The sequence below is a fragment of the Stomoxys calcitrans genome, chromosome 1 (genome assembly GCF_963082655.1).
Source record: "Stomoxys calcitrans chromosome 1, idStoCalc2.1, whole genome shotgun sequence".
Classification (NCBI taxonomy): Eukaryota; Metazoa; Arthropoda; class Insecta; order Diptera; family Muscidae; genus Stomoxys; species Stomoxys calcitrans.
This window is the reverse complement of record NC_081552.1, coordinates 51,893,178-51,914,016: the sequence shown is the minus strand read 5'-3', so window position 1 is coordinate 51,914,016 and position 20,839 is coordinate 51,893,178.

The following is a 20,839-nucleotide window of genomic DNA, read 5'->3' as shown; positions in this document are numbered from 1 at the left end:
GAGTGGAGTGGAGTGGAGTGGAGTGGAGTGGAGTGGAGTGGAGTGGAGTGGAGTGGAGTGGAGTGGAGTGGAGTGGAGTGGAGTGGAGTGGAGTGGAGTGGAGTGGAGTGGAGTGGAGTGGAGTGGAGTGGAGTGGAGTGGAGTGGAGTGGAGTGGAGTGGAGTGGAGTGGAGTGGAGTGGAGTGGAGTGGAGTGGAGTGGGAGCAACGTACTCTATTCTCATATATTTGAAGTCCATATCGCCATTGGCCTCAAATTGGATATCAATTTCGTTTTCTAATCTCAAATACCACTCACTTATTGAAAAAGCCAGCGAATATATCCGGTTTGTGGTATGGACCCTAAAAACTATGAATATCGAGCTCCACTGTCTTGAAAACCCTAATTGTCTTGGTGAGCAAATACGCCCTACTTGGTGGTTGTCATGGTGGTGGGACGTCACTAGGCAGTTGGTCCCGAATGTTGAAGTCAGATTCATGTCCTACTCCCAAATACCTTTCATTTGAGCTCCAATCAGTGACTTGGCTTTGAAAGTATATATCATATATATCTACTCTAAAGTACTTCTTATTTGAGCTTCATATTGCAATGGTCAGCAAATACTTCCTATTTGGTGGTGTTATGGGGGTGAGTTGGCCACATAAACACTTTTCCCGAACATTGATATCAGATTCGTGGTTAACTTCCAAAGACCTTTCATTTGAGCCCCATATTGCTATGGTAGTAAATTTGTCCCCTCAAACACTTGGTCCCACATCTGGATATCAGATTCGTATTCTACACTCAAATACCTTTTATTCAAGCCCAATATTGCCATGGTCAGTAAATAAGTGCTATTTGGCGGGTGTTTTGGGGAAGAGAGGACCGCCAGAAATTTTGTCCCAAATTTGCATATCAGATTCGTATTCTACTCGCAAATACCTTTTATTTGAGTCCCATATTGCCATGGTCGGTAAACATGTCCGATTTAGGGGTGTTTTGGGGGTTGGGTTGGTCCCCAAAACACTTGGTCCGACAATTCGATATCAGATACGTTTTCTAATCTTAAATACCTTTCATTTGAGTCCCTTTCATTTGAGTCCCATATTGTCGTGATTGGTGTATATATATTTGGTAGGTTTTGGGGTGGGACGCCCCCCCTAAGTATCTCATCCGAAATTTCGATACCAAATTTTTGTTTGTAGGTTACTATAAGAGAGCACACAAAATTTCACTTAAATCGCACCACCCATCTCCGAGATCTGGAGTTTCTGAAAATTAGGGTAAGGGGGAGGGTCCGCTCCCCCTTCAGATATTAAAAAATATAGTACCCACGGCATCATTTCACCACGGGATCATTATGCACCATCAGTGAACATTTCAAGAAAATCGGTTCAGCCGTTTCTGAGCCTATAAGGAACACACAAACAAACAAACCTACATACAAACACCAATTGATTTTTATATAAGATGATAATAGTTAAAAATAACACCGCCAAAAAGAAAACCAAAACTGTAACAAGCAGATAAGAGCATTGAATTGCATTGCATTTTTCTATAACTCCGCATAGAACATTTAAATTTTCACATCTCTTACTTGCCATATTTAAAAAGGACATCCATGTTTTCCAACACCACAATCTTCGCAGTACATGAAAAACTCATTTCAATGCGAAAAACTACAGAAGAAACTACAGAAAAGAAAACAAAACAACATGAGTTTGCAATTAAATCTGAAAGGACCCAGGTAAGATTTTTTTTGATATAATAAAAAAATTCGTTGCATTTTTATTGTTATTTAAGAGTTTCTTTATTTGTTCTCCTTCCTTTTCCTACTGATTTGCTTATGCTGCTGCATTGAAGATTTCCATTTAGATGGAATTCTTATTTCCTTTATGCTTAAGTGGAAGGTACCCCCAAAAAGCAAGCAACATGTGTTACCTTGTCATAATTGGAGTAGTTGTGTGTTGTCTATAGAGTGCCAAGCAAAAAAAAAAAAAAAAAAATAATAAACTGCAGATGTCATCCTGTGTCCGTCCTTCCTTATGTTATGTGAGAATTTTTTCTTTGTGCTGTTCATTGCACTGAAACTCATGATTCATTCATTTATTGTCCTTCTTAGCAGAAGTGCTTGTATGAGATAATATGTTTAAAGGACTCGAAGAATGTAGCAGAATACTTTTTCCTACTCCCTCTCTCCCTTTCATTACTCCTCTCTTTGGAGCATGACTCAGTTATAGCAAAAATCAAGTAAACGAGTCTTATATACGGCTAGGCCGAAGGGAACCCACCACCATCGATTCTGCTAAAAATTTATACAATTTTATTTTACATACCAAACTCCTAGGAGCCGAACAAAGATGATCGAGAGAAGGGTTTATATGGGAGGTATATAGGGAGGTTATAGACTGATGGGAGGTTATAGACTGATTTTGGCAAAGTTGTTTGAAGTCGTAACAGAACATCGCATGCAAAACTTCAGCCTAATCAGACAAAAATGTAAGGACTCAAGAAGTCAAATCGGGAGATCGGTTTATATGGGAGGATAGAGACCGATTTGGACCGTACTTGCGTCAGTTGTTGGAAGTCGCAGGAGAACACTATGTGCATAACAGAACACTACGTGCAAAAGTTCAGCTCACTCACGACGTCAAATCGGGGGATCGGTTTATATGGCAAATTTTTAGTCATATGGGATAAAAACAAGTAAAAAGGCGTTAAGTTCGGCAGGGCCGAACTTTGGATACCCACCACCTCGGGTATATATGTGAACCACATTTCGTCAAAATCCAGTGAAAAATTCATACTTTATGTCCCATAGCAGCTCTATAGATATCATCCGATTTAGACCAAATGCTTATAAGTACAAGTCATTGTTCAACCGAGAGATCGGTCAATATGGCAGCTATATCCAAATTTGGACCGATCTGGGCCAAATTGACGAAGAATGTTGAAGGGCCTAACACAACTCACTGTTCCAAATTTCATCCAAATCGGATAATAAATGTGGCTTTTATGGGCCTAAGACCATAAATCGGAGGATCGGTCTATATGGCAGCTATATCCAAATTTGGACCGATCAAAGCCAAATTGACGAAGAATGTTGCAGGGCCTAACACAACTCACTGTGCCAAATTTCATCCAAAATTCAGCGACATCGGACAATAAATGCGCTTTTTATGGGCCCAAAACCTTAAATCGAGAGATCGGTCTATATGGCAGCTATATCTAAATTTGGACCGATCTGGGCCAAATTGACGAAGAATGTTGAAGGGCCTAACACAACTCACTGTTCCAAATTTCATCCAAATCGGATAATAAATGTGGCTTTTATGGGCCTAAGACCATAAATCGGAGGATCGGTCTATATGGCAGCTATATCCAAATTTGGACCGATCAAAGCCAAATTGACGAAGAATGTTGCAGGGCCTAACACAACTCACTGTGCCAAATTTCATCCAAATCGGATAATAAATGTGGCTTTTATGGGCCTAAGACCATAAATCGGAGGATCGGTCTATATGGCAGCTATATCCAAATTTGGACCGATCAAAGCCAAATTGACGAAGGATATCGAAGGGCTCAACACAACTCACTGTCCCAAATTTCAGCAAAATCGGATAATAAATGTGGCTTTTATGGGTCTAAGACCATAAATCGGAGGATCGGTCTGTATGGCAGCTATATCCAAATTTGGACCGATCTGGGCCAAATTGACGAAGAATGTTGATGGGCCTAACACAACTCACTGTGCCAAATTTCATCCAAATCGGATAATAAATGTGGCTTTTATGGGCCTAAGACCCTAAATCGGAGGATCGGTCTATATGGCAGCTATATCCAAATTTGGACCGATCTGGGCCAAATTGACGGAGGATGTCAAAGGGCCTAACACAACTCACTGTCCCAAATTTCAGCAAAATCGGATAATAAATGTGGCTTTTATTGGCCTAAGACCCTAAATCGGGGGATCGGTCTATATGGGGGCTATATCAAGATATAGTCCGATATAGCCCATCTTCGAACTTAACCTGCTTATGGACAAAAAAAGAATCTGTGCAAAATTTCAGCTCAATATCTCAATTTTTAAAGACTGTAGCGTGATTTCAACAGACAGACGGACAGACGGACAGACGGACGGACATGTCTAGATCGTCTTAGATTTTTACGCTGATCAAGAATATATATACTTTATAGGGTCGGAAATGGATATTTCGATGTGTTGCAAACGGAATGACAAAATGAATATACCCCCATCCTTCGGTGGTGGGTATAATTACGGCTTGTAAGGACTCAAGAAGTCAAATCAGGTACCGGTGATATGGGAGCTATATAAGGTAAAAATCGATTAGGACCTTACTTGGTACAGTTATTGAAAGTCATAACAGAACACTACGTGCAAAATTTCAGCCAAATCGGACAAAAATTGCGGCTTCCAGAGGCTCAAGAAATCAAATCGGGAGATCGGTTTATATGGTCTGATATGGCCCATTTGCAATCCCTAACGACCTACATCTATATTAACTATTTGTGCAAAAGTTTAGGCGGTAAGCTTTACGCATTCGACCGCTATCGTGTTTTCGACAGACGGACGGACGGACATGGCTAGATCGACTCAGAACGTCGAGACGATCAAGCATATACATACTTTATGGGGTATTTCAAGGTGTTACAAACTCAATATCTAGATTAGTATATCCCCGTCCTATGATGGTGGGTATAAAAAGTCTGACTTTCATTATACCCTCCACCATAAGATGGGGGGTATACTAATTTCGTCATTCTGTTTGTAACTACTTGACATATTCGTCTGAGACCCCATAAAGTATATATATTCTTGATCGTCGCGATATTTTATGTCGATCTAGGCATGTCCGTCCGTCTGTCTGTCGCAAGCACGCTAACTTCCGAAGGAGTAAAGCTAACCGTTTGAAATTTTGCACAAATACTTCTTATTAGTGTAGGTCGGTTGGTATTGTAAATGGGCCATATCGGTCCATGTTTTGATATAGCTGTCATATAAACCGATCTTGGGTCTTGACTTCTTGAGCCTCTTGTGTGCGCAATTCTTATCCGATTGGACTGAAATTTTGCATGACGTGTTTTGTTATGACATCCAACAACTGTGCCAAGTATGGTTTAAATCGGTCCATAACCTGATATAGCTGCCATATAAACCGATCTGGGGTCTTGAGTTCTTGGGCTTCTAGAGTGCGCAATTCTTATCCGATTGAAATGAAATTTTGCACGACGTGTTTTGTTATGATATCCAATAAATGTGCCAAGTATGGTTCAAATCGGTTCATAACCTGATATAGCTGCCATATAATCCGATCTTAGGTCTTGACTTCTTGAGCCTCTAGAGGGCGCAATTCTTATCCGATTGGAATGAAATTTTGCACGACGTGGTTTGTTATGATATTCAACCACTGTGCCAAGTATGATTCAAATCGGTCCATAACCTGATATAGCTGTCATATAAGCCGATCTGGGATCTTGACTTCTTGAGCCTCTAGAGGGCGCAATTATTATCCGATTTGGCTGAAATTATGTACTACGGATCCTCTCATGACCATCAACATACGTGTTTATTATGATCTGAATCGGTCTATAGCCCGATACAGCTCTCATATAAATCGATCTCTCTATTTTACTTCTTGAGTCCCCAAAGGGAGCAATTCTTATTCGAATTGGCTGACATTTTACACAGGTCTCCAACATATAATAATATAATAATAGCAGAGCAAATCTTTTCTTATATCCTTTTTTGCCTAAGAAGAGATGCCGGGAGAAGAACTGGGCAAATGCGATCAATGGTGCAGGCACATCCTCCTGCAGAGACAAAGAAGAAAATGTGGTAACTGACACTAATAGCATGCTAAGGATAGGAAAGAAAATTTTACCCAACTGCTAGTGTCCGACGTTGGCGGCGAAGAGGTTACCGTAGAACCAATCAATGATGATGGAATAGAAAGTTTACCTCATAGTCAGAATTAGGTCCAAGTAGTAGTGACCCGATTAAAGAACAACAAGGCAGCAGGAGCCGATGCGTTACCCGCTGAACTGTTTAAGACCGGAGGCGACACGCTGATAAGGTGTATGCATCAGACTATATGCCTAGAAGAACGCATACCCGATGATTGGAACCCCACCATACTATGTCCCGTACAAAAGAAAGAAGACAAGACGAAATGTGACAACTACTGAGGAATAAATCTCCTCCCCATTGCATACAAGATACTCTCGAGCTTGCTGTGTGAAAGATTAAAACCTAATCCCGGAAAAGACCCGTGAAGGACAAATCAACACCTACCATCTCTTTGTTGACTACAAATCCACTTTCGATACCTCTTTACGTTTAAAGGTATATCAACCATGCTATCCCTGCAAAATTAATAAGACTCTGCTGACGCGCATTCCTTAGTAAGAATAGGAAAAAATCCCTCCGAACCATTCAATACCAAACGAGGTTTAAGAAAAGGGGACAGCCTATCGTGTGATCTCTTTAATATCCTGCTGGAGAAGATTATACGAGATGAAGATGTGAATAGATATGGCACACTAATCACAAGAGAATACATGCTACTCGCCTATGTCGACGACATCGATATCATAGGTCGGTCACCGGAAGCAGTAACTGCAGCTTTTGAAAGAATGGAAAGAGAGTCATTGAAAATGGGTCTGGCAGAAAATGGATATAAGACGATATGGATGGTTCCAACTCCCAAAACAACTTGTAAAACCGAGCAGATAAAGAAAATGAAGAAAGTTGGGAACCACAACTTTAAGATAGTCAGCAACTTTATTTACCTCGGTACCGCCGTAACCGAAAAGAATGACACCAGTTTTGAGATAAAGCGAAGAATAATACTGGCAAACAGATGCTACTTTGGACTTACCAAAAGCCCTTATGGACAGATCAAGTTGCAGGAGACACCTCGAAACTTGGTGTCAGAGATTATAGAATGAGCGCAGAAGACCAAGGCGCTTGGAACTTTATTCTACGTTCGGCTAGTGGAACAAATGTTCTGTCATAGCCAATTAAAGTAAGTAAGTAAAGTGTCTCTCTACAAAGATTATTAATATACTGCGTCTGATATATTGTGATAGCACAAGTCAAGTATGGGATGGTTAAACCCTATCCGTCAAGGCTGTTTACTGAGCCCAATACTGTTCGCTTTGTATTTAAATAAATTACATGAGGTTCTACCCGTTGGTATACGCATTGGGGAGGTCGAGATTGGGGAGCTTATGTATGCAGACGATATTGTCCTACTTTCGGACTCACCGACGAAACTTCAGTGTCGTTGTTATTGTAACAGTTTATTGTGTTCTATCTTTCGTCTGCTTGATTCTGTTGAGTGTCAAGACCCAGGAACTCTGCGACTAAGATGGGGTGCGTCCACAGGGATCTGGGTCTGAGTCGAGTTGGTCTGGCCGGGCAGTCAAACAGGTGACGTGTATCGTGCGGTCCCTGGTTACAGTCGGGACATACATCTTGCACGTCGGCATCAATCCTAGCTCTGTGGGAGCTGAGGCGGTTGCATCTGCCGGAACGTAATTGAGCCAGAACTACTCTGGTTTGCCGGGGGAGGTCGATTTCTTCGGATGCAATGGGTGGCGGTCGTTCTCCAAGGACTATATTCACCGGGTAGCCAATTACCGCATCTGCTACCGTGTCTGCATGAATGTTGTCTAGACCCGCTTGATATGCCGCTTGATCTAGAGGTTCTCTCTTGTAGCGCTGAACCTCACGCTCTAGATCATGTAGATCTACCTTAAGGCTTCTGGGCGGTGGATGTCAATCCACAAGATGTTGATTTGGATGATTTCTGCGATAACAGCCCAAAAGGTATTGCTTAGACAGCATGTAGTAATGTCTTCGCACTGGTAGTCCTGATGGAGGTGGTCCACATGCGAACTGAGGAGACAGCCCGTCGCAGTTCGGAGGGCGGCATTCTGACAGATCTGAATATTATTCCACTGCGTGTCACAAAGTTGACGAGACCACACTGGCGCTGCATAACTTACCAAACACCTGCCAATTGCTTTGTACGTGGTCAACAAGGTTTCTTTGTCTGCACCCCAAGTGCTGCCAGCAAGTGACTTGAGGACCTTGTTTCTACTTTTGACTCTATCGCAGATTGCTGTGGCATGTGGGGAGAATGTGTAAGAGCTGTCAAATTAGACGCCAAGTATTTTGGGACACTTGATGGTCGGAATCATTTCTCCATCGACCATCACAGTCAGCTCAGTATTCACCTCCACGTATTAGTAGTGAACAATGTGGCTGAAGATTTGGTGGCAGATATCTTCAGATTACTTGCAGCGAAATATGAAGCAAGCTCGTTGAGGTAGACGTTTAATGTACCGCAGATGTCATCAAGGGGTGGGGTGCCTGATGCCATGATCGTACAATCGTCCGCATATGATACGATCTCTATGCCGTCTGGAAGGGTTGGAATGGAGGATAGGTAGAGGTTAAACAGTGCCGGAGATATCACCCCACCTTGTGGAACTCCCTGTTTCACTCTACGGTGTTTCGACTTCTTATCCACAAATGACTGGCAATCACACAGATAATTCGCGACCCATCGTTTCAGGCCTGGCTGGAGGGACGTGTTGGCAATGTCCTCAAATAATTTGGCATGGCTGACCGTGTCGAATGCCTTCGATAGGCCCAGTGCCACGAGGACCGTCCTATCACATGGCCTGGTCTGATAAAAGCCACGGCAAATGTGTGCGGTGATGGCATGCAAAGCTGTTATTGTGCTGTGCAGTTTTCGAAATCCATGTTGATGATCGGCGAATGGAAATTCTCCTACGAGGCTCGGGAGGAGTAATACCTCAAGCGTCTTTGCCACAGGTGAGAGAAGGGAGATCGGTCTATACGACTCCCCCAAACTCGGTTCTTTTCCAGGCTTCAGTAGCGGGATCACTCTGCCCATTTTCCAGACATCGGGAACTATAAGAGTGTTCAATGACGGGTTGAGGACAGTGGTAAGGTACTCAACTACAGGTGAATCCAGATTCTTCAACATCAATGTAGAGATTCCTTCGGGGCTCAACGCCCTAGATTTGGCGCCACGGATGACATTCGTAACTTCGCCCACGGTAAATTGTGATGGCTGTTCATCGGCTTGGGGACCACGTATACGGCGAATGGCTCTCCGCTTATGTTCGTTGACTATCCTGTTTATTTCCAGATTCAGCTCGCTGATTCTGGGGTTAGCAGGGTCCATAGCACGAATCCCATCACGCTCATCTGCGAGTACCACTGCTTGCGCCGGGAAATTGGGCCGCACTTGGGGTATTCGACCGGCTGGTATAAAGCGAGCGGCTGCTACTTTAATTATGTCTCGGAATTTCCTCTCGGCCACAAACACATCAGAGGGGGGTGGCAGTTCACTGAAGCGGCGATTGGTATACTCTCTGAAGTCAGTCTAATCGGCCTTCTTATGATTGATAAACGTCCGGCGCTCAGAGGTTATGAAGTTGGATGGTCGGTCGATGGTGAGAATTATTGGTAGGTGGTCTGACCCCAAAGAGATGACGGCTTGCCAGGATACGTCAATTAGGAGATCAGGGGATGCAATGGAGATGTCTGGCGAGCTGCTCATTCACCGTGCAAAACGTGGAGCTTCCAATCTGCTCTGCCAAAGCTATGCCACGCTGGTCGTTACCTAGGGGAGAATGCAATGACGTGTGATGCGCATTAAAGTCCCCTAGAACCAGACGATTATGGCCAGATAGCAACCCACTTATATCGGGGTTGTAAGCCTGGCCATTAATCGGGACACAGCTACCAACCGGCGGTATGTACACGTTGTATAGCTCTATCTCGGCAGTACCAGACCTGACTGCTATCCCCATGCATTCCATGTAGGGGTCACTAGCGCCATGGGCAGGCGAGATAGGTCTATATTGCGATCCTTACGTAGAACATTGTAACCCTGACAACTGTGCAAGCTGCAGGTGTTGGTCGCTGCGACCAATATGGTCCTCCGACTCATAAAGTTCACGATCTCATCGTTCTTGCCACGAAGTCCGTTGCAGTTTTACTGCAAGAACGATACTCTTCCCGCTACTGGCCTGGCAATATTTGGGCTGGGATGCTGCTGTTGCGTAAATTGCCATACGGGTGAGGTCGGGGGGTCACATAGTCCGACGACGAGGAGGCAGAAGGCGGCGACGACGACGCTTGTGACCCGCTGCTGGCTATGTTCGCACAGCACCTTGCGACATAGCCAGTATGACTATACTCCCGTAGTGAAGTGAGGCCAGAGCAAGATCGGAAATGTACCCACTCCATGCACCGGTTACACCTCACCGACACCGACCGATGATGAAGGCGGTTCTGGCAAACCGAACAGAACCAGGGTCCGGGGTTGCTTTCAATCCCGGCACGGACCAGAAGCGTGCGGAGAAGGCACTCCGGGATGTGCCTCTCCCATGACGAAAAAAGACGAACACGTACACTGAGGCGGCAGCCCCTGCCGATGAGGATTCCATCGGGTCAATCCGGTGCGTACAACCGGCTGCCATGGGATTGTCGAAACTTCAGTCGATGATTGATGCTCTATACGCATATTGCTCTTTATGGGGTCTAAGTTTAAACCTGACCAAATCTAAGATTGTGGTTTTCAGAAAGGACCCAAGATCAGTAGCAGTCTGTCTTGTTATTACGGCACTGAGCCCATAGAGGTCGTAATTGAGTACAAATATCTCGGTATGAATCTTACGTATAACCTTTTCTTTGTAAAGCATCTGTCTAACAAGCTTAAATCTGCAAAAATTTCTTTTAATTCTACATGGCTACGCTACATCCACAACGGAAGAATGTAGCGGAATAAGATAACGATATTTAATACTGCTTCCAAGTCTATACTGTTTTACGGCCCTCAGGTGTGGAGACATGTTAGCTATGAGCAAGTAGAGAAACAATTCAACTTCTTCATAAAGAAAGTACAATACTTACCAAGTAATACGCCTAACTATATGTTGCATATCGAAACGAGGCTTCCAAGTTTTTGTTTTTGGAGACCCTCAGGCTGCACTTTAATTATATTAGCAAGGTACTTGCAATGCCTAGTGATAGGTTAGGTTAGGTAAGGTTTAAGTGGGAGTCTGCCATCAGACTCACTCTCATTTAGACGTTTTTGTCTATTGTGATACCACAGAAACATAAGAAGGAAGATGCCTTATAGTTCCTACCTTTGAACCATTCAGTTCGCTTAAAAAGCCGAATGTTCACATCCGCAAAAGCCGGCAGGTTCTGAAAGAAATGAGAACCCAAAGTGGAACTCTTCCTAACTGCTAGTGTGGGACACCCGCACAGAAGGTGTTCTATAGTCTCCTCTTCTTCGATGTCACAGCTTCTGCAAAAGTCGTGGCTGGTAACCTTCAGTCTGTCAGCATGTTTTCCGATTAGACAATGACCTGTCATGACGGACACAATGACTGAGACGTCTGTTCTAGCCAGTGACAACAAAGCGGTAGACTTCTTCAAGTCTAGATTAGATCACATAGTTTTGGAATGCTCACAGCCCCTTTTTTGTGACCAGCTATCATTCGATGTTCTTCGGGCCTGGTCCTGATAACTCAGCTTACATGTCGCTAGAGACATACCAAAAGAATCCAGTTTCCCTGGAATGTGTAGGGTAGTTCCTAGTCTCGCAAGTTCGTCGGCTTTACAATTCCCTGGGCCCGGCACCCAGAACAGGTGAATTTTGAACTGTTCAGCTATCTTGTTGGGAGATCTGCGACAGTCGAGGGCGGTTTTTGTGTTCAGAAATACATTCTCTAGGGATATAATGGCTGTCTGAGAAGATATTTATGTCAATCGTCGTAATGACATTATATCTAAGGCATTCCACCACTTCCTTAATTGCAAGAATCTCTGCTTGATACACACTGCAGTGGTCGGGTAACCTTTTCGATAAGACCAGTTCTAGATCTTTAGAGTACATCCCAAAGCCCACCTGGGCGTTTAGTTAGGAACCATCCGTATGGAAGTCTATGTAACTTCTGTTACAAGGGATATCGTAGTTCCAATCGGTTCTATCAGGAATAGTGGTACAGTAATTTTTATCAAACGGCGGCTCAGGTAGGGTGTTATCCCCACTGCCTGGAACATCGGACAATGTATGAAGGATAACACAGTGTTCGTAGCCGCCACATGACCAAAGAGAAAGTTCCCTTAGCCTCACGGCAGTGGGCGTCCAGAGGCATTAGATGTAGCATTAAATTCAGTGCATCAAATGGTGTCGTCCTCAGTGCGGCTGTGATGCACAAACAAGCCATCCTTTGGGACCAGTTAAGTATTGAGCTGTAGTTGGATTTTTGCATTATAGGTCTGACAACTGCAGTATATACCCAATGCATGACACGCGGTCTACATCCCCTACTTTTGCCATGGCTCTCGTGCAGGTGTATAGGGCAAGCGTTGCCTTTCTAGCCCTTTCCAAAATGTTGAATTTGAAGTTCAATTTCCTGTCCTGCAAAACACCCAGGTATTTTACGCCTTCTGTATATGGAACATTCTCTCCTCCCAAGGAGACAGATTCCACTGTAGGCAACTTGTATCTCCTGCTGAAAAGAACTACTTTTGTTTTGCTGTTTCGGTAGCTCACTTCGCTGGTGCACGTAGAGCTTCCCGAAGTATATCTCTTAGAGTGCTGGGAAACTTTCCCCTAACCGCAATTGTAACGTCATCAGCATACGCGACCACTTTTACGCCTTTTTCTTCCAGAGGCAATAGTATATTGTTAATGGCTATATTCCAAAGTAGAGGAGACAGTACACCTCCTTAAGGTGTTCCTCTGCTGACCCATATTTTTGGATCCACAGATCTCAAACCAGCCGTAATGCATCTTTTAGTAAGTAAGTTATTAATAAACTTTCTTACGGCAGAATTTATGCCTAGAAACTCCAACTCCTTCATGATTGACGTCGGTTGTACATTATTGAAAGCACCTTCAATGTCAAGAAATCCTACCATTGTATATTCCTTGATAACGATAGAACCCTCTATATAGCCTAGTAGGTCGTGAAGGGCTGTTTTAGAGCATTTGCCTTTACTGCTTCCGCGACAGGCGATCTCCAGGCATCTTTGTCCTAAAATATATTTCTATCAACCTCTCAAGAGTCTTCAGCATAAAGGATGACAGGCTAATAGGACGAAAATCTTTCGTCTTCGTGTGATAGGGTTTTCCTTCTTTCGGAATGAAGATGACCTTCGTGTCTCTCCATCCCACAGGTATATATGACAGAGTATATCTCCCTAGGCTAGGGAACCAGTCTATCAGACACAGCTTGTAATTCAACCGGTGATTCATCATCAGGACATGGCGACTAAAAGGAGTCGAAACTTCTTATCGCCCAACAGATTTTCGGCTCAGACACAAATTCCCTAATGGCCTCCGACGATTGCATATCAGTGACAACCTCTTTTGGCGCCACGTTGTCCGTTGGAGAATTTCCCGGGAAATGTGTATCAACGAGTTGTTCTAGTGTTTCCCCACTAGACATTGTCCATACATTCTCCGACTTCTGAAGATACACCACCGTAATAGGTCTCGAGGTCAGAATGTTCCTTAGCCTGGAGGCCTCAGATGTATCCTCCACGGAGGAGGCTCAGTACAAATCTACCCAGAATTTTTTCCGAGCCTTTCTAAGCTCGCCCTTATATTTTTAGCTTAGCCTTATAGATGTCCCAATCGTGTGGTGATCTTGTGGCTATTGCTCTGTTGAAGAGTTTTCTGCAGTGCTTTCTTAAAACAAGCAGCTCTGCGGTCCATATCCTCCGTAGTTTCCACTTGCTTCTCTGGTCCAGATGGGATAGACGTGCAGAATTTGTGTCGAAATTTATCCCAATCCACCTTTCATCTGTTTAGCCGAGGGACGGAGAGGCTGTGGTCATCCAACACTACCCAGTCGCATATTATTCCACATATATATCCGATACAAAGGTAATTTCTAGTACCTCCAGCCTGTTCCTGATTACAAAGGTCGGTTTATCACCTTTATTACAAATCACCAGATTGCCACTTATAATATATTCAATAAGCAGCTCACCCCTTTCGTTGACATATCTGGTGATGTGCATTACCATCACTTCCTACAATGAGGCTTTTCCTCCCTACAGAAGCAGCTTCAACCAGCGATTTAAGGTTTGAAGGCGGCATCTCTGAATCATGTGCCATATACAGGGAAGCCAGCCAGTAATGAGACTTGTTTATTTCAAGGCAAGTTACTACTAAACTTCAGTGCTTAGCGACGGAAGAAGAAAAACATTTAGACTACTCTTTGCAAGAATACAGGCTCTGTGTCTCCCATTTCCGTACCCTTGAGAAGTTTATATCACGGAATTCTTAGTCCATGAACCACTCCTCTACACACCCATGGTTTCTGGATAAGAAACACGTCAAATCCCTCTGCCATCAGGAGGACCTTTAGTGCCGCCGAAGCGGCCTTACAATGGTGGAGATTTATCTGTAGAAACCGGACCATAGTCAGGACTCAGAACTTCCAATGCTGTGTTAGTCTGGTCCTAGTGATAGATTATCCTGACTGCCGGCTGAGGAGACTTTAGATGCCGGGGTTTACTGGACAAAGAGCTGGTTAGATTTAGGTGAACTAAGATTTAGGCTGAACTAAGCATTGACGATGATTTTTGTGTTAGAGGTCGGGATAATGTTAATGCACGATAGTATTTTATGCGACCTTATGGGACGTGAAAAGGTCTTGAATGGGAATTGGGCTCTGGCTTCACAATACCAATACCCTTACCCACATCTTAAATACGATATCCCCCTATACGTTCGAGATGGCAACTCCTAGAAATTTATAATTTTAGTTTTTTCAGAGCTCTTAGAAATGATACAAACGGAAATTTCTCTATTTGCAACCTACAAGTTCCTGAAACCACTTTTCATTTTATAGGGGTATGCCCTATATATGCTTACGAGAGAAGACGATGTTTTGGAAAAAGCTCATTTACTCTAAATGAGTTCTTTACAATATTAAATGGTGATAATTTTGCACCTCACGGGAATTCCCTGAATTGCCGAACGATAATTCTTAATGAATTTAATCAATAAAAAACAAGAAAAAAGGCTTAATGCCTCGGCCGGGCTGAACCTACCACCTCGGGTATATATGTAAACCCCCTTTCGTCACAATCCGGTGAAAATTGGTTGGCTTATGCACCCAAATGCGGCACGGATAATGAGTGGTCTAATAAATATAAGTCACTGTTGAATTTTGTGTTTAAAATTTCAACTATATGACAACTATATCTAAATACAGTCCGATCTCTACCATATATATGCGTGTCCTGACTGTTTCAAATTTGGTGTTCTTACTGTTTCAAATTTCTGCGAAATAGGATAAAAAATAAAACCCATAAAGGGCTTCAAATCCTTTATCTGGAGATAGGTCTGTATGGCAGCTATATCTAAATATAGTCCGATTTGAACAATTTTTGGGTACTATGTTGGGAGGCCCAGAACTACTAACCGTTTAAAATTTCAGCGAAATCGGTTAAAAAATAAAGCCTTTATGGCCTTTAAACCATTAATCGGGTGATCGGTCAATTGGCAGCTATATCTAAATAAAGTTCGATTTCAACCATATTTGGGTCCCCTGTTGGGAGCCTCACTGTTTCAAATTTCAGCGAAATCGGTTAAAAAATAATGCTTCAGACCCTTTATCGGAAGATCGGCTATATCTTAATAAAGTCCAATCTGAACTATATTTAGGTCAGATGTCGGTAGGCTTAAAATAACTCACTGTTTCAAAATCGGGTAGTAAATTAAGATTTTATCTGCTTTAGACCCTTGATCGGGAGATCGGTCTGTATGGCTGCCATATCTAAATAAAGTCGGATCTAAACCATATTTGGGTCAGATGTAGGAAGGGCTTAAACTACTCACTGTATCAAATTTCAAAATAAAAATAAAGCATGTATGGGCATTATACTTTTTATCGGCAGATCGGTCTATAAAGCAGCTATATCCAAATAGGGTCCGATTTGGCTCGTTCAAAAACTTAACCAGCGTGCATCAAAAAGACGTATCTGTGCCAAATTTCAGCTCAAAATCTCAATTTTTGAAGGCTGTAGGCTTTGTCAAATCGTCTTAGAATTTTATGACGACCTGAAATATATATGCAAACGGAATAACTAAGTTAATGTACCCCCTATCCTACAGTCGTGGGTTTAAAATTATTGATAATTTATCACTCTATTATTTAGTAATTTTTTTTGTATGCCAATCTGACACACAACACAGATGTTATGTCAAATTACATTTTCATAAAAAACTGCATCGAATTATATTTGTAAATGAATTATAAACAAGTAAGAGCGTGCCAAGTTCGGCCGGGCGAAATCTTATATACCCTCCACCATGGATCGCATTTGTCGAGTTCTATGCGTAGTATCTCTTTTTAGGCAAACAAAGAATATTGAATAAGAACTGTTGTGCTATTGGAGCTATATCAAGTTATTGTCCGATTCGGACCATAAATTAATGCTACACATTGTAGAAGACATTGTGTGTGTGTTTCAGTTCATTCGGATAAGAATTGCGCCTTGTAGGGGTTCAAGAAGCAAAATTGGAAGATCGGTTTATATGGGAGCTGAATCAAGCTATTGATCAATTCAGACCATATTAGACACGTATGTTGAAGGTCATGAGAGAAACCGTTGTACGAAATTTCTTCCAAATCGGATGATAATTGCGAGGCTCTATGGGCTCAGGAAGTCAAGATCCAAGATCGGTTTATACGACAACTATACCAGATTATGAACCGATTTGCATCATACTCAGCTCACAGTTATTGGAAGTGACACCAAAACACTACGTTCAAAATTTCAGTCAAATCGGACAAGAACTGCGTCCTCTAAAGGCTTTAGAAGTCAGCCCCAAAATCGGTTTATATGGCAGCTATATCAAAACATGGACCGATTTGAACCATTTACAATACCAACCGACCTACACTAATAAAAAATATTTGTGCAAAATTTCAAGCGGCTAGCTTTACTCCTTCGAAAGTTAGCGTGCTTTCGACAGAAAGACGGACGGACGAACAGGCGGACGGACATGGCTAGATCGACTTAAAATTATATGACGATCAAGAATATATGTACTTTATGGGGTCTCCGACGCATATTTCGAGGTGTTACAAACAGAATGACGAAATTAGTACACCCCCATCGTATGGTGGAGGGTATAACAAAATCTTTTCTTATCTTATCTAAACCTAACCATTTCTTCTTTTCCTTGTAATTTCACAATATTGTATTTAAAGCAACAAATGCGGAGCTCATAGTGAGTTAGGATCGAAATCTATCGGTCAATAGCAAGCAGCATTGATTCTGGTAGAAATTTATTAGTTCTTTAGGCTTTGACCGAAGAGTTGGACACAGTGAAAAATTTATGAAAAAAATTTGGAAATTTACACGTTGAAGTATTGATTTTCTTCAAAATAGATCTTTCTACAATAAAAAGCTTTCAATGAAAGGAACTTAATACCCACCTTAAGTAAGGAAATGAGTTAAAATAAAACAAGTAAAAAGGCGTTAAGTTCAGCCGGGCCGAACTTTGAATACCCACCACCTCGGGTATATATATAAACCACCTTTTGTCAAATCCGGGGGAAAATGTATACCTTATGACCCCTAGCAGCTATATAGAAATATGTTCCGATTTGGACCAAATACTAATAAGTACAAGTCATTGTTCAACTGTGTAAAACAAAATTTTGCTCTTTTTAGTAGCTATATCTAACAATAAACCGCTCTGAACCATAAACGACACGGACGTCGAAAAGCCTAGCATACGTCACTGAGTCAAAATTCAGTGAAATCGGATTATAAAAGCGCCTTATATTGGGCCAAGGCTTTTCATCGAGATATGGGTCTATATGGCAGCTATAGCCAAATCTGGACCGATTTCGACCAAGTTGCAGATACATGTCGAAGAGCCTAACACAACTCACTGTCCCAAATTTCGGCGAAATCGGACATTAAATGCGCTTTTTATGGCCCCAAAACATAAAATCGAGAGATCGGTCTATTTGGCAGCTATATCCAAATCTGAACCGATCTGAGCCATATTAAAGAAGAATGTCGGAGGGCCTAACACAACTCACTGTCCCAAATTTCAGTAAAATCGGAAAATAAATGTGGCTTTTATGGGCCTAACACCCTAAATCTGAGGATCGATCTATATGGCAACTATATCCAAATCTGAACCGATCTGGGCCAAATTGACGAAAGATGTCGAAAGGCCTAACACAACTTACTGTCCCAAATTTCAGCAAAATCTGATAATTAATGTGGCTTTTATGGGCCTAAGACCCTAAATCAGAGGAACGGTCTACATGGCAGCTATATCCAAATCTGAACCGATCAGAGCCAAATTGACGAAGGGTGTCGAAGGGCCTAACACAACTCACTGTCCCAAAATTCAGCAAAATCGGAGTGTAATTGTGGCTTTTATGGGTCTAAGACCCTAAATCTGAGGATCGGTCTATATGGCAGCTATATCCAAAACTGGACCGATCTGGGCCAAATTGGCGAAGGATGTCGAAGAGCCTGACACAACTCACTGTCCCAAATTTCAGTAAAATCGGATAATAAATGTGGCTTTTATGGGTCTAAGACCCTAAATCGGAGGATCGGTCTATATGGCAGCTATATCCAAAACTGGACCGATCTGCCAAATGGGCCAAATTGACGAAAGATGTCGAAAGTCCTGTCCCAAATTTCAGCAAAATCTGATAATAAAGGTGGCTTTTATGGGCCTAAGACCCTAAATCAGAGGAACGGTCTACATGGCAGCTATATCCAAATCTGAACTGATCAGAGCCAAATTGACGAAGGGTGTCGAAGGGCCTAACACAACTCACTGCCCCAAATTTCAGCAAAATCGGATAATAAATGTGGCTTTTATGGGCCTTATACCCTAAATCGGAGGATCGGTCTATATGGCAGCTATATCCAAAACTGGACCGATCTGGGCCAAATTGGCGAAGGATGTCGAAGAGCCTGACACAACTCACTGTCCCAAATTTCAGTAAAATCGGATAATAAATGTGGCTTTTATGGGTCTAAGACCCTAAATCGGAGGATCGGTCTATATGGCAGCTATATCCAAAACTGGACCGATCTGCCAAATGGGCCAAATTGACGAAAGATGTCGAAAGGCCTAACACAACTCACTGTCCCAAATTTCAGCAAAATCTGATAATAAAGGTGGCTTTTATGGGCCTAAGACCCTAAATCAGAGGAACGGTCTACATGGCAGCTATATCCAAATCTGAACTGATCAGAGCCAAATTGACGAAGGGTGTCGAAGGGCCTAACACAACTCACTGTCCCAAAATTCAGCAAAATCGGAGTGTAAATGTGGCTTTTATGTGCCTAAAACCCTAAATCGGAGGATCGGTCTATATGGCAGCTATATCCAAATCGGGACCGATCTGGGCCAAAGTGGCGAGGGATGTCGAAAGGCGTAAGATAACTCACTGTCCCAAATTTCAGCAAAATCGGATAATAAATGTGGCTTTTATGGCCCTAAGACCCTAAATCTGAGGATCGGTCTATATGGCAGCTATATCCAAAACTGGACCGATCTGGGCCAAATTGACGAATGATGTCGAAGAGCCTAACACAACTCACTGTCCCAATCTTTAGCAAAATCGGATAATAAATGTGGCGTTTATGGGTCTAAGATCCTAAATCGGAGGATCGGTCTATATGGCAGCTATATCCAAAACTGGACCGATCTGGGCCAAATTGACAAAGGATGTCGAAGGGCCTAAGACAACTCACTGTCCCAAATTTCAGCAAAATCGGATAAATATGACTTTAATGGGCCTAAGACCCTAAATCGGCGGATCTGTCTATGTGGGGGCTATATCTAGATATAGTCCGATCTGGCCCATCTTCGCACTTAACCTGCTTATGGACAAAAAAAAAAAAGAATCTGTGCAAAGTTTCAGCTCAATATCTTAATTTTTGAAGACTGTAGCGTGATTTCAACAGACAGACGGACGGACGTGTCTAGATCGTCTAAGATTTTTACGCTGATCAAGAATATATATACTTTATAGGGTCGGAAATGGATATTTCGATGTATTGCAAACGGAATGACAAAATGAATATACCCCCATCCTTCGGTGGTGGGTATAATTAGTCTGCAGACTTTTATCTTTGAGAACAAGTTTTACATTACACTTACGGTTTTCGCTAGGTCATTTGATATTAATTATTTATTATGTTCAATTACAGAGTAAAAATTAGTAGGCAAAGAAGGAAATTTCTTTGTATTTCTGATTTTTAGTTCTACCATCTTTTTTAATTTTATCTCCAATAAATTAGGAAAACTGTGGAACTTAAGGAGACATGATGCAAATTATAACCACATACGGCAAAAGTTGGATGAAATTTTCACCGGACATCTTTTCCTTCAAAATCGGATTTTCGATCGATTTTAATAAAGTTCGGAGGACAACAAGGTGGATTAATGAAGGTGGTCTCACTCGAAGAGCTGAAGACAGCCGGCCAGTTTGACGGTATTCAAATTTCAGTTCTGTGTTTACATTCTCAGCAAACTATCCCATTTTTTTGTTTGTTTGAGTTTCTCTTTCTCTCATTTTACTGGCACACGTACGCAAACGAGGACAAGTTTCTTTGGTTGTATTAAGAACAATGCCAATTTTGAAATGACATCTTGATGACGAGATGGCATATGATTTATGGTTGTTAAACAAATGACATCACTTTTAATTATTTTTGACAGGAGAAATATGCGGCATAATTTAATCAGAACGTAAATGGCTCGTCGCAAAA